Genomic DNA, 14,769 nt, shown 5'->3' with positions numbered 1-14,769 from the left:
GAAATGCAAAAAAGCAAAATGGCTGTCTGAAGAGGCCTTACAAATAGCTGTGAAATGAAGAGAAGCAAAAAGCAAAGGAGAAAAGGAAAGATATAAACATCTGAATGCAGAGTTCCAAAGAATAGCAAGAAGAGATAAGAAAGCCTTCCTCAGCGATCAATGCAAAGAAATAGAGGAAAACAACAGAATGGGAGAGACTAGAGATCTCTTCAAGAAAATCAGATACCAAAGGAACATTTCATGCAAAGATGGGCTCGATAAAGGACAGAAATGGTATGGACCTAACAGAAGCAGAAGATATTAAGAAGAGATGGCAAGAATACACAGAAGAACTGTACAAAAAAGATCTTCACAACTCAGATAATCACGATGGTGTGATCACTGACCTAGAGCCAGACATCCTGGAATGTGAAGTCAAGGGGGCCTTAGAAAGCATCACTACAAACAAAGCTAGTGGAGGTGATGGAATTCCAGTTGAGCTATTCCAAATCCTGAAAGATGATGCTGTGAAAGTGTTGCACTCAATATGCCAGCAAATTTGGAAAACTCAGCAGTGGCCACAGGACTGGAAAAGGTCAGTTTCATTCCAATCCCAAAGAAAGGCAATGCCAAAGAATGCTCAAACGACCACACAATTGCACTCATCTCACATGCTAGTCAAGTAATGCTCAAAATCCTCCAAGCCAGGCTTCAGCAATATGTGAACCGTGAACTTCCTGATGTTCAAGCTGGTTTTAGAAAAGGCAGAGGAAACAGAGATCAAATTGCCAACATCTGCTGGATCATGGAAAAAGCAAGAGAGTTCCAGAAAAGCATCTATTTCTGCTTTATTGACTATGCCAAAGCCTTTGACTGACTGTGTGGATCACAATAAACTGTGGAAAATTCTGAAAGAGATGGGAATACCAGACCACCTGATCTGCCTCTTGAGAAATTTGTATGCAGGTCAGGAAGCAACAGTTAGAACTGGACATGGAACAACAGACTGGTTCCAAATAGGAAAAGGAGTTCTTCAAGGCTGTATATTGTCACCCAGTTTATTTAACTTATATGCAGAGTACATCATGAGAAATGCTGGACTGGAAGAAACACAAGCTGGAATCAAGATTGCCAGGAGAAATATCAATAACCTCAGATATGCAGATGACACCAGCCTTATGGCAGAAGAGGAACTAAAAAGCCTCTTGATGAAAGTGAAAGAGGAGAGTGAAAAAGTTGGCTTAATGCTCAACATTCAGAAAACGAAGATCATAGCATGTGGTCCCATCACTTCACAGGAAATAGATGGGGAAACAGTGGAAACAGTGTCAGACTTTATTTTTCTGAGCTCCAAAATCACTGCAGATGGTGACTGCAGCCATGAAATTAAAAGACTCTTACTCCTTGGAAGGAAGGTTATGACCAACCTAGATAGCATATTCAAAAGCAGAGACATTCCTTTGCCAACAAAGGTTCATCTAGTCAAGGCTATGGTTTTTCCTGTGGTCATGTATGGATGTGAGAGTTGGACTGTGAAGAAGGCTGAGCGCTGAAGAATTGATGCTTTTGAACTGTGGTGTTGGAGAAGACTCTTGAGAATCCCTTGGACTGCAAGGAGATCCAAGCAGTCCATTCTGAAGGAGATCAGCCCTGGGATTTCTTTGGAAGGAATGATGGTAAAGCTGAAACTCCAGTACTTTGGCCACCTCATGCGAAGAGTTGACTCATTGGAAAAGACTCTGATGCTGGGAGGGATTGGGAGCAAGAGAAGAAAGGGACAACAGAGGATGAGATGGCTGGATGGCATCACTGACTCAATGAACGTGAGTCTGGGTGAACTCCGGGAGTTGGTGATGGACAGGGAGGCCTGGTGTGCTGTGATTCATGGGGTCACAAAGAGTCAGACATGACTGAGCAACTGATCTAATCTGATCTGAGCATGGCCCTGCCCATCAGAACAAGATCTATTTTCCCCCTCAGTCAGTCTCTGTCATCAGGAAGCTTCCATAAGCCTCTTATCCTTCTCCATCAGAGGGCAGACAGAATGAAAACCACAGTCACAGGAAACTAACCAATCTGATCACATGGACCACAGGCTTTCTAACTCAATGAAACTATAAGCCATGCCATGTAGGGCCACCCAAGATGGATCGGTCGTGGTGGAAAGTTCTGACAAAACGTGGTCCACTGGAGAAGGGAATGGCAAACCACTTCAGTATTCTTGCCTTGAGAACCCCATGAACCATATGAAAAGGCTCAGTGGTTAATGGCTATCATATTGAAAAACACAAATATGTAACATTTCCATCATCACAGAAAGTTCTAGAGGACAGTGCTGGTCCAGATAGCTGGGGCCCACTGCTTTCCCTTCTTTACATTCCATAGATGTCACCACCAGGCAGTAATTTTTTCTCTTCTTGTGCTGCACTTTCAGTTCTTATCAAACTCTTTCTGCATCAGTGAAGGTGGAGAACAGCTGGTCCCCATCTTCACTCAACCAACACTCACTCACTGAGAACCAGTTAGGAACCAGGCCCTGCTCCAGGATCTGGAGATAAACATTAAGTGAGGTAAAGTCCTTGTCCACATGTACCTTCCATTCTATTGTCACAACCATCAATACGTATAATAATGTGTGTGTAGAAAGCACTAAAACAAGGAAAATAAAAGAGCAAGTAGAGAGAAGGCTGTCAGGGAAGGCATCTCTCAAAAAGAGATATTTCAGCAGAAACTTAGAACAAGGGAGTGAATTGTGTGATGCTTTAGAGAAAGCATCTAAATTGAAGGAGGCCAAGGCCCAGGAGCAGAGAAGGCAATGGCAACCCATTCCAGTACTCTTGCTTGGAAAATCCCATGGACGGAGGAGCCTGGTAGGCTGCAGTCCATGGGTTGCTAAGAGTTGGACACGACTGAGCGACTTCACTTTCACTTTACTTAGAGAAAGAGTGAGTGCAAAGGCCATGAGGTAAGAATAACTTTGACATGTTTGATAAAGGCTAATGTGGCTGGAGAGAAATAAAGAAGTAGAGAGCTAGAAGAAGAGGCAAACCAAGATTTCATGGGGCCTGAAGCTTATGCAATTTGGGGGATCCTCTTTAAAACAAAGAATTCCAGCAAAACATCTACTTCTGCTTCATTGACTATACTAAAGACTTTGTGTAGATCACAACAAACTGTGGGAAATTCTTAAAGAGATGGGAATACCAGATCACCTTACTTGTCTGCTGAGAAACCTGTGTACATGTCAAGAAGCAACAGTTAGAACCAGACATGGAAAAACAGACTGGTTCCAAATTGGGAAAGGAATACAAGGCTGTATATTGTCACCCTGCTTTAACTTCTATGCAGAGTACATCATGCAAAATGCTGGGCTGGATGAAGCACAAGCTGGAATCAAGATTGCCGGGAGAAATATCAATAAGCTCAGATATGCAGATGACACAACCCTTATGGCAGAAAATGAAGAGGAACTGAAGAGCCTCTTGATGAAAGTGAAAGAGGAGAGTGAAAAAGCTGCCTTAAAACTCAGCATTCAAAAAACTAAGATATGGCATCCAGTCCCATCACTTCATGGCAAGTAGATGGGGAAACAATAGAAACAGTGACAGACTTTATTTTCTTAGGTTCCAAAATCACTGCAGATGGCGACTGTGGCCATAAAATTAAAAGACACACTCCTTGGGAGAAAAGCTATGACAAATCTCAACAGTGTATTAAAAAGCAAAGACATTACTTTACCGACATTTTTACGACATTACTTTACTTGGACTGCAAGGACATCAAACCAGTCGATCCTAAAGGAAATCAGTCCTGAATACTCATTAGAAGGACTGATACTAAAGCTCCAATATTTTGGCCACCTGATGTGAAGAACTGACTCATTGGAAAATACCCTGATTATGGGAAAGATTGAAGGCAGAAGGAGAAGGGGATGACAGAGGATGAGATAATTGGATGGCATCACTGACTCAATGGACATGAGTTTGAGCAAACTCCGGGAGTTGGGGAAGGACAGGGAAGCCTGGCGTACCGCAGTCCATGCAGTTGCAAAGAGTTGGACATAACTTAGTGACTGAATTGAACTTTAAAACACAAGAAATAAAATGAGAAATATGAACTTGATTAAGGACCTCTCAAATCTTGGAAAGGAACCATACAAATGAAGGGCCATGAAATAAACTTCACAGCAAAGCCATTTCTGGTGAAAGAAAATGTTATAGCTTTAGGTAAGGACCAGACCTTTAGGGTCTCAGAGACTATGGTAAGGGTGGGAAGACACAGGATGAAGCTTTTTAGTGGATAAGGCTAGGCTGATTTACATTGTAAAACTGTTTTTGCTCTACACTTTTATAGTTTCTGAGCAAGAAACTGACAAGAGAAAGAAGGACAAGGATGGAGAGAGGGAGACCAATCAAACCCGGAGACAAGAGATGACCATGCTTACACCAGGGTCTTGGGTGGTATAAACTGGAGTGTTAAGAGGTGGATGGGAGGGCATTTTGAAGGCAGAACCTGAAGAATTGTTAAGGGCATTGATGCAGAAGGTGAGAGAAGCCTGTATTTGCAGCAAGAGGAACTAAAAACGGGGAGTGATGAAATCTACTAGGATAGTTAAGCATTAAATTTGGGGTTGAAAATCAGGAGTTCGATTTGCCCACATTTAACACCTGCTTCTCAGACATTTAGCAGAAATGTTGAATAGGCACTTGGTTATACACATTTGATCTTCCCTGTAGCTCAGATGGTAAAGAATCTGCCTGCAATGCCAGAAACCTGGATCGATCCCTGGGTCAGGAAGATCCTCCGGAGAAGGGAAAGGCAATCCACTTCAGTATTCTTGCCTGGAGAATCCCTTGGATAGAAGAGCCTGATGGGCTACAGTTCATTGGGTCGCAAAGAGTCGGACACGACTGAGCGACTGACACTGCTGCTACCGCTATACACATTTAGAACTCAGAGGAAGAAAGAGGCTTAGCATACAAATCTGAGCATTATCTTACACAGATTGTATTTAAAGATAGATGAAAACACCTAAGGAGAGAATGTAGAAAGAGAACAGGGTTTAGAGACAAGTTCCATGGGACTCCAACATTCCATCGTACAACCCTTTTAAAAAGCTGAAAAGATATTAAGCTTTAATTACTGTCTTTGATTCTTTACTCTCGACTTTGTGGGCCAAAAATTCTCCAAATTCAATTCTGTAACAAGTAAGGGTGGACACTGTGTCCATCTTACTTGCTGTAGAATCCCCATCACCTCACATGGTTCTGGCATAAACCCATTAAGTATTTAATGAAACTTGAGTTCATTTCTTTCATACCTTCATGCTGCCCTCATACCCATTCTGGCTTTAGAATAGCCACTCCCACGATCCATCACAATTCCTGACTTTGGTGGCCCGGAGACAGTCTAACAAAGACCCATATGTGCTGGTCTTCCTCAGTAGAAACACACGACTCACCCCTATACCAAACTTAACTTAAATCTCTATATCCACTGTTGATGCTGATTCTAAGAAATGAAGATGCTGCTCTACACACACTCTCCTAAGACACTGCCATTTGTGAAGAGAAAGTGCATGTATTATTGAGTTTCACAGTTCGGAGCATCAATTATGTGATGAGCAACTGGGTAATACCACTGAGCCACAGACGGTAATGAAACATAAACTGTTTATCAGACCTGGACAGTGGTTTATCGTAGCTTTTCTGAGTGGGAATGGTTTTCCCATTTTGTAGCATTTGTAACTCTAAGTAAGCAGTTGTGTGAATGGGTACATTTTTGCTCTAAGATGTAGTTAGTTTTCTTGACTTCCCTTAAGACTCAAATCCCATATTAATTGAACCTGATCATATTCAACCCAGAAGTCTATCTTGCAGGCTCTGCCTCCAAAATTTATCTCATAGCCACGTACTTCTCCCCACCACCACTGCTAGCACCCTGTTGTAAGCTCAGATAGCACATCAACTGGAACTCTTCAATAGCCTTTTTTTGTTGTTGTAACATGAGCCTTTTTCTTTATTTTTTAAAATTAGGGTGTATTTTTATTTTTAACAGCAAAAACATTTTGTATTGGGGAATAGCCAATTAACAATGTTGTGACAGTTTCAGGCAATCAGTGAAGGGACTCAGCCAAATATACACATGTTTCTGATAGCCTTCTAAATGGACCCCTGCTTCCATACTTGTCCCATTCCTAACTTCTATCCTTTGTGTTTAGATACAACCTGGGGACAAACAAGATTTAAAACACAAGATTTGAAAATTTTTAAGGCACTTCTATGGGAAAGGGCAGTTGAATATATCCTTCTCAAGTTTAGCACAATCCCTTAAGCTAAGCATCTTCAACCCCGCTTTGCTTACAAAGAACTCTTTAAGGATGCTCAACTGAGGTGTCTGCTTTTCCTTCTTCCTGTTAAAAATGGCTCTTGGATGCTTTTATTCTTAGTGATGCCGTTCTATTGTAGCACCAATATAGTTGTATAAGTGCATCGTTTCATGCTCTATTCACCTTCTGAATCTTTTAACCCGACCTCTCTCAGCTGAGAAAAGAAATACTATGGGTTTAAATCTATCTGCTATCAGCTGCAGCAGGGTAATTCTTACCCGAGGGCCCCAAACCCTCATTTCAGTTCGACTAATCTGAACTTCTTTCGGAGGCAATGCTATTTCCTTCACTACCTGGTTTGTCTGTGTGCTGAGCCCCAGTTATATTTAGGCAGTGGAGGGGAAAAATAGGGATATTAACCTCTAACACTGATGAAAATAATAGCCACAATAAAATCGGGATGAAAAACGCAGGGGTAGTAATTATTCTGCTCTACCTTACCCCAGAGGAAATAGTTTTCAGATAGAGCTTCAGGAATTTGTAAAAGGTCCCTTCATTTGGGGGTTTATACGGCAGGTGGAAGGGCTATCGGGAGGCGGGGGGAGTTGCCAGGCCAGCAGACAGTGTGGTGTTAAGTGATGGTGCCCCCAGCAGAATCCCTTTCCTCTCCCTCAACTCTTCAGAGGTTGAAAAATCTGAGGATGCAGGCTCTTGGAACCACTTCCCTCCTCTGTTCTATCTGGCAGCAACCTAGTGTGGAAAATATACTAGGCTATATTTCAAATAACCTAAACCAACTGGCAAAAAGTACTAAATTCTTGCTTTTGTGTCTGGCTCTTAAATTCCTGCAGACCTGACTTAACAGACAAGAGAGGGTCATAAAACTGAACCTGTGAAACAAAAATAGACCTTTCGGGACTTCTCATACACACACAGCAGGGGTTGCCAAAATCGCTTTCATTTTTTCCTGTTTCCAATCATGTTGTGCTTCCTCCACACGCATGTATGTCTGAGCAGGCATGGGAGAGCAAGCATCTTTCCAGGCAAAGCATGGGCCACCGAAATGTGTGGAACTGCAAGGGCTTAAACTCTTAGGGTCCCATCTTTGTGTAAAACAACAACTCTACCTTGCTACAACCTCTCCATTGCTGTAATTAATTTCAGGCACCTAAGAGAGCATGTCTTGGTTCCGTGTGCTACTCTAACTGCTGCGGTTTAAAAAGGCTTTATGCTTTGAGGTTTCCTCATTCAGAAATCAAATAATTTAAATCTAAAAAAAAATACACAAGTGCCTTCTGGCTACTGATGACAGGGAGTAGCAATAATAAAAAATAATAATAGTAAAAAATATGCAACCACGTTAATGCCAGGGACCTGGGGATGCAATAGACAGAAATGAAATTAGAGAGGAAATCATGATATTGCTGAAGTGCTGGAGTGCTGCTCTCATACTAAGACCAGGGGGATTGGGATAAGGTAAAGTTAATTGCATTTCCAGATGACAAACCTCTCACCTCTGAACTGAATGGCTCTTTATAAAAGCTATCAGTAATAAACTGTAAATCTCAGCCATGATTGCAAATAAAGGTCATCCCTTTCATGCTGCCACTTTCCTGGGCCTTATTACATTCCCGCCTGAACTGTTCCTGCTTCTTAAGGTGTGCCAGCTGTCCATATAAGCAATCAGCACGGCTTGCTTTCTTTATTTTTTTAAGGCATGACATTATCGGATTTACATCCTCGCACATTGTGCAACTGAATTGGGCCAATCCCCTACCCCTGGAAGGGAAGGCAGCACCAGAGGTAGGATTACTCTTCATCTTTTCCCATGAATGTAAAGGAGGTGCTGCGTTCCCCTGTTTCACATCCGAGTACTGTCAGGCTTTGTGAGAAGAGGCACACCCCACCCAACACACCGAGCTTAGATGCCAGAGCCCCATCAGATGTGCGTGGCAGGGATCTGTTTTTCACCACTCCCTGGACCAACTAGCCTCCTTTGGAAAGCTGAGTTAAATTTAATTTAATGTAAATAAGTAAATATTCATTAATTTCTACTCTGTTGACGACATTGTCCCTAAATCCTTTTTCCTCAGTGCGTCTCTCCAATTCCATCAACAACAGTAGTGAATATTTGGTGACTACTCAGTGCATAGTGAGTATGCACTGAGCTTGTTTTCTGTGAATGATACAGTGCTGAGTATGTAACAGTACCTCATCTAATCCTCACATCTGTATGACTGGATTTTGTTTCATCTCCATTTGCAGATAAGGCAACTGAGGTTCAGAGAGGTACTGCCTCAGACTTCCCAAATGGTAGAGATGAGATTTTTTTTTCTCTTTAGCTGAAGGGACCCCTGGATCCTGGAAGAGACTGAGAAAGATGAAATAATACAAAACAGCAAAGCCAATTGCTGGATGCAAAGCTGACTTCAGAAGCTCACTCCCAGGAAATAGACCAGGCATTGGAGGTTACCCACGCTGGGAAAGGGAGCAGGTACACTAAACAATCCTAAAACAAAACTCTAAGAGACCCTGCACTAACCACTGCCCTTACTGCTGAAGAGCGTGTACCAAAAAAAGGCATTAGCCTTCAACTCAGAATGACATGGTTCCAACTCTGAATGCATCTGCCCATCATATTTATCCATTTGCTCATTTATTCATTAAATCACCACATGACAGGCAAATAATCACCCTGTGAGATTTCAGCTTCTCTATTACCTTCCCTTGTCTACAAGAGCTATTGTGTTAAATGAATACTAAAAATACATTGCAAAATATAAAATATTCCTCAAAAACAGGCTTAAAACTTACAACAATCCCTTAAAGAGTAGCAGCAATCTACATTATTTTGTTTGAAACTTGATTTTAACTATTTTTAAAAATCAGACAGGGAAAATCTTAATCTGAGAACAACCACTGATGATGTATTCACTTATTATCTACTCAGATAATATTTTAGATAAAATGTAGATATATGTAGATAAAATGTTTTGTCTACAATCATTTCCCATGTGTATGGCTTTGCAGCATACGAAAGGACTTAAAAGACCTTAATACCTTGTTCTTGCCTTCCAAGAGCTTACAGTCTCATCTAATTAATAAAAATAAAAAGATAAAATGACAATGTAGGATTTAATCAGCAGTTCAAACTAACACAGTGAAACCATATCAATGTAAAAATAATGTCCAACAATTTGTACCTGAGTTCAGGTAACGTCAAGGTCACTCCATAGTAAGGAGTTCACTGAAAGGGGATTCTCTAAATCTTGAGTAAGGTCCAGAATCTTGATTAGTGAAAGGAGGACATCTCATACTTAAAATGCAACATAGATGGTAAATAAATCTCTGAAAGGAGAAATTATTCTTATTCTGTGGAACATTAATCATAAGGGTTCTATATGGAAAATTCACAGGTGAGTGGAAAATGAACTTGGAAATTTCTGGGGAGATAAGCCAGAATTAAGTGTTTTCTCTGGTATCATGGGATGCATCTGCTCTGGGGTAAGCCCCACACGTCCTGGGTCCTGCCCCAGGGTGAGTATCCAGCTGGAATCCCCAGGAGATGGCCACACAGACTAGAATGCAGTAACCCACATCTCATATTTTGAAGACAAAGACTGTCATATGACTGTAGCATTCCTAAATTCCCAAACATTTGTAATCATGTATCTTGGGAATTCTGGACATCACTTTTCTCGTTACTGACTGAGCCCAAATTCACATATCTAAAGACCACCAGGGTATGATCAGTGAGTCCAGTATTGGAATGACACACACAATCCAATTATAAATGACTGTCCAGAAGTTAATTTTTTTAGTGATGTGGATAATTCATCTGAAAAGATAGCCACAACAATGAAAGAGGAGGAGGAGGGAATGGGGGGAAAGCAGAGGGAGTGTCATTTCATTCTGGGATGTGATTGAGAAGAAAACCCCAAGAATGAAATGGCCTTTACTGGGTCCTAAAATCCTACACAATGTTCATTCGTTCATTCATTTTCTCATTTACTCTACCACATCCACCCCATGTGCAAGGTGAAATGTTTAGGCTCTACAGAGGTAGACACCATCCTAGTCTATGAGGACCTTAAGCCAGAGAATCCCACAAATGAAAATTTAAGACATATAAGCACAATTCAGGAAAAGCCGAAATGGAGCTACATACACTCTTATTGGGCAGCAACAAAGGTCACTTCTGATGAACCTATTATCCCAGGAATTACTAAGATCTTCTTCTCTCTCTTCATCTAACTTAGACTTCCAAGTCAAGACGGGGTTTTAGCCACCATGAACTCCTACTATGTTCCAGCAAGGCTTATTCCAATTGAATTCTCATGTTGACTCATCTTTCCCTGTTAATTTCTTTCACTTATGAATAACCTCATATTTTTAAAAGTGTATATATGGCAGACTGCCTCCCATGAAAGTGTAACAGAACTGTTAAGTGTCATTACTATTCAAAGGCTGCTTTTTTCAGACACCTATTTGCTATTTACAAGGAAGTCCCTGGGTACACATGAAAGATAATATCAGTTACGCTGTAACAATAATAAAGAAGACTTGCGTGTAAAAGCAACAGCTTTCACTTCTTACATATTAAAAGCTTTAGCAGTGATTATGATGAACAAAACAGAAAGGGATAATTTTCTTGTGAAGATGAGAAAATTAAAATAATTTGGGAACTATGGAGGAAGCAAGGGTGTTAAAGCTAGTTATTTTAACATTCCCTGCCTCATTACCTGAGCAAGAGAGCATGGTATCTGAATAAACCTGGAATCATTAAGTTGTTTGTTTTTTTTTTTTTTAAGAGAGATCCATGTTTCTCAAACTTTAGTATTCATCAGGATTTTCCCTGTAGGTCTTCTGAAGGCCCCATCCCTGAAGATTCTGACAGGGCAGATCCAGGCTGTGACCCCCAAATTTGCATTTTTAGCAAGTTTCTAGGTGATGCTGCTGCTGGTTGTCTTATGATCATACTTTAGGAACCACTAATATAGATCAGAGTTTGGCAAACCCTAGGCTGCTGCTCCTCCTCTTGTAAAGTTCTATTCCAACACAGCCATGCCCATCATCCATATATTGTCTATGGTCATCTCAGACTACAAAAGCAGAATTGAGTAGTTATGACAGAGATCACTGGGCCCACAACACCGAACATGTTTATTATTTGACTCTTAACAGAAAAAGTTTGCTGGGTATAGATTATAACCAGAGTCATCATAGGGCTGGGAGGAACCATCTCTAACTGGATTCTCTTTTTATTAAAATAAATAAATAAATAAAAAACCTGTCCATGAAATTGAGAAAAGCTCAGACTACAGCCCAGGTAGGGCTCGCTGGCCAGTGTAGGCCAATTCTGGTCACTTCTGAAAGACTCCTTTGGTCAGCAATCATCTTGAAGTGTCTCTTCCCCAATTATCATGAGAATTCCATTTGCTCCTTCCAGTGTTAAAGTTTCCATTTCCTAGATATTTATGTCTTCTCTTTTAGATTCAGTTCAGTTCAGTTGCTCAGTCATGTCCGATTCTTTGAGACCCCATAGGTTGCAGCACACCAGGCTTCCCTGTCCATCACCAACTCCCAGAGCTTGCTTAAACTCATGTCCGTCGAGTCAGTGATGCCATCCAATCATCTCATCCTCTGATGTCCCCTTCTCCTGCCTTCAATCTTTCCCAGCATCAGGGTCTTTTCCAATGAGTCAGTTCTTCACATTAGGTGGCCAAAGTATTGGAGCTTCAACTTCAGCATCAGTCTTTTCAATGAATATTCAGGACTGATTTCCTTTAGGATTGACTGGTTTGATCTCCTTGCAGTCCAAGGGACTCTCTTAGATTATTCCATCCTTATTAGTAAAATACACCCGTGAATAACTTTCTGAGAAAAGGGACAGGAGAAGTAAATCCTATGCTCACCCTTAAGCAACAATTTGGTTATTAAGTTCTACACTGGAAATAATTTCTGCTCAATATTTATTGTTTTCTTGTTTTCAGAACTTCTACTGAGAAAGTTGATGCTGATTGGGACTGCTTTTCCCTCTGAAATTGTTTATCCCTATTTAAATGAAATTTCTGCCATATCCACTTCTGGCCTGAGTACTTGGGGGCCCTTTTTCGTCTTGAGTCATCTTTTGAAATAGCACCCTATGCTTATTTCATGAATGTGGCATCTTTCTGTGTCTCCCTGTGTATTTTTTTTCTATATTTTCTTCTTTCTTCGCTACTTCTATTCCCTCTGGGTTCCATTTTCTTCTTTGTTCCTATCATCAAGGCAAAAGTTCCCTTAAATGTCTGAGTGGACATTGTTCATTCATATTTTTAAAATGAAACACTTTTTTAAAAGTCCATTGGAAGTTCTGTGTGGGGTGATTTCTATATTCAGAAGGGGACCTGGTTGTTTCTTTGGGATCTCAGCTGACAGTATCTGTAGATCTTTCCTCTTGGAATGATCGGCTTCCTCAGAAAGGACTCTTCCGGTCTCAAGCCTGGAGATGATAAGCCGGGTCAACAATGTTCTCCAGCCAAGTGGTAAATAAGGGCAAAGAGGCCTCACTGTTTAATACTCAGACTTCATTTAAGTATTCCTTGCTCAGCTGAGCTGGATTCCTCACATCAACACCTGTTCAGCCTCTCTAGAGCGCCAAGCTTCTAGAGTAGTTGGGCAAAGAGCTCTTCATATGAAGTACAGAGTGCAGGAATCTAGAAGATCAACTGACTTTTATGCAGCTTCCACTTCTTTCTGTGCCCAGCTCTACACAGGCCCACACCCACAGAAATAGCCACTGTCTCTAACAGAAGCATCTTTCTTGTTCTAGCACCTCACACTGGCTCAGTTTGCAACATTTTTCAGACATGTAGCTCCACCTTTCTGTCTTCCACTAAATCTGTTACCATCAGTCCAGTTGTTTCCCAGCTCCCCAAATTTTGACATTTCTTATCTGCCATCCACCTCCTCTTCTGTTTGTTATCCTTCTGACTTTATGCGTTTTTATACCTAAACCATCATTTTTGTAAGGCTTTGAGAGAGGGCAGATAAATCCATGTTTTTAGCCACCATGTTTTTGAACTATGTCTTGGTAGGAGGTACCTTTAGTGAACCAATTCTATTCCATCATTGGGGTATTTGCTCTCTAAAGTGCTAAGGAATGATCATGACTGATTTATCTAGTACAGTGTCAAAGGAGAAGGCAACCAAAAAGTGTAAATCCTTCAATAAACTATAAGACATGTTATAATTAAAATGCACACAGGAATCTGTATAATGGGTGCAGGCACAGATCAACCTCAGCAAGTAGCCTCACACATCCCATTTTGGATGACTGAAGAAAATTGATGACAACGCCATAAATACTGTTTCAGCTACTGAGGATATTCCATGAAGTGGGTATTCTGTGTCTCCTGGTTTTATTCTCTCTGCTATCTTCATGCCAGCATTACCAATTTGGGTGAGACCTGGGTTCATTAGATATTCAAGCAGCATTTGTTTAGTCCTGGGAGTGAAAGGGAGTAGGTTTCATGTAGCTTTCTCTTAATGAAAGTTTATTATGTTATAAATCTGATGTAATTTCAGGGGCTTGCTGCCTTGCATGATGGATGCATTACCTGGCCTAGGAATTGAAAGAACTGTCTTTGTAACATACTCACCACAAATCCCAACATTGGACAGACCTACTCGATAAATCTTCTGGATACTCTGTCTTCTTAAAGTGTATATATGTGTGTATACGTATGTACACACATGTGATCTGTATATACATATTTTAATCAGCCAGGGGACCAGCAGAAGACAATATGCGCACACTCAAATAGGGTAACTGAGAAGAGTTTAAAGAAGGAACCATTTGCAGAGGTGTGAGCTTCGTTTATGGAAACCCCGAAGAGATGGTGAAGCACCTTGGGGTAGCAAGGCACAAACCATTACCATTCCTAGGCCTGAAAGTCCCAGGGGAGGGTGAGGTTGATGAAATCTGACAAGATCAGTAGCTGTGGGAGAGGGCTGGAGCTATGGTCTTCAACAGAGAAATGGAACCAATTCTGAGCCAGAAAGGGAGGGAGCCAGAGGAATAAGTACCACAACCTCACTCTCCTCCTGCCTCCCATTCTTTTATTGAGCCCTCTTATTACTTAAACCAAAGTAGAAGCTGCATGACAAGGATGAGAGTGTTGCAGTCCTAAAGGTCATCCTGCAAGGCATAGTGAGAATGGTCACTTCAGTTCAGTCGTTCAGTCATGTCCAACTCTTTGCAACCCCATGGACTATAACACACCAGGCTTCCCTGTCCATCACCAACTCCTGGAGCTTGCTCAAACTCACGTCCATCGAGTCGATGATGCCATAAAATCATCTCATCCTCTGATGTCCCCTTCTCCTCCTGTCTTCAATCTTTCCCAGCATCAAGGTCTTTTCCAATGAGTCAGTTCTTCACTTCAGATAGCCAAAGTACTGGAGCTTCAGCTTCAGCA

This window comes from Bos taurus, chromosome 18 (assembly GCF_002263795.3).
Source record: "Bos taurus isolate L1 Dominette 01449 registration number 42190680 breed Hereford chromosome 18, ARS-UCD2.0, whole genome shotgun sequence".
NCBI lineage: Eukaryota > Metazoa > Chordata > Mammalia > Artiodactyla > Bovidae > Bos > Bos taurus.
The sequence above is the reverse complement of the archived record's forward strand: the minus strand, read 5'-3'. Positions refer to the sequence as shown.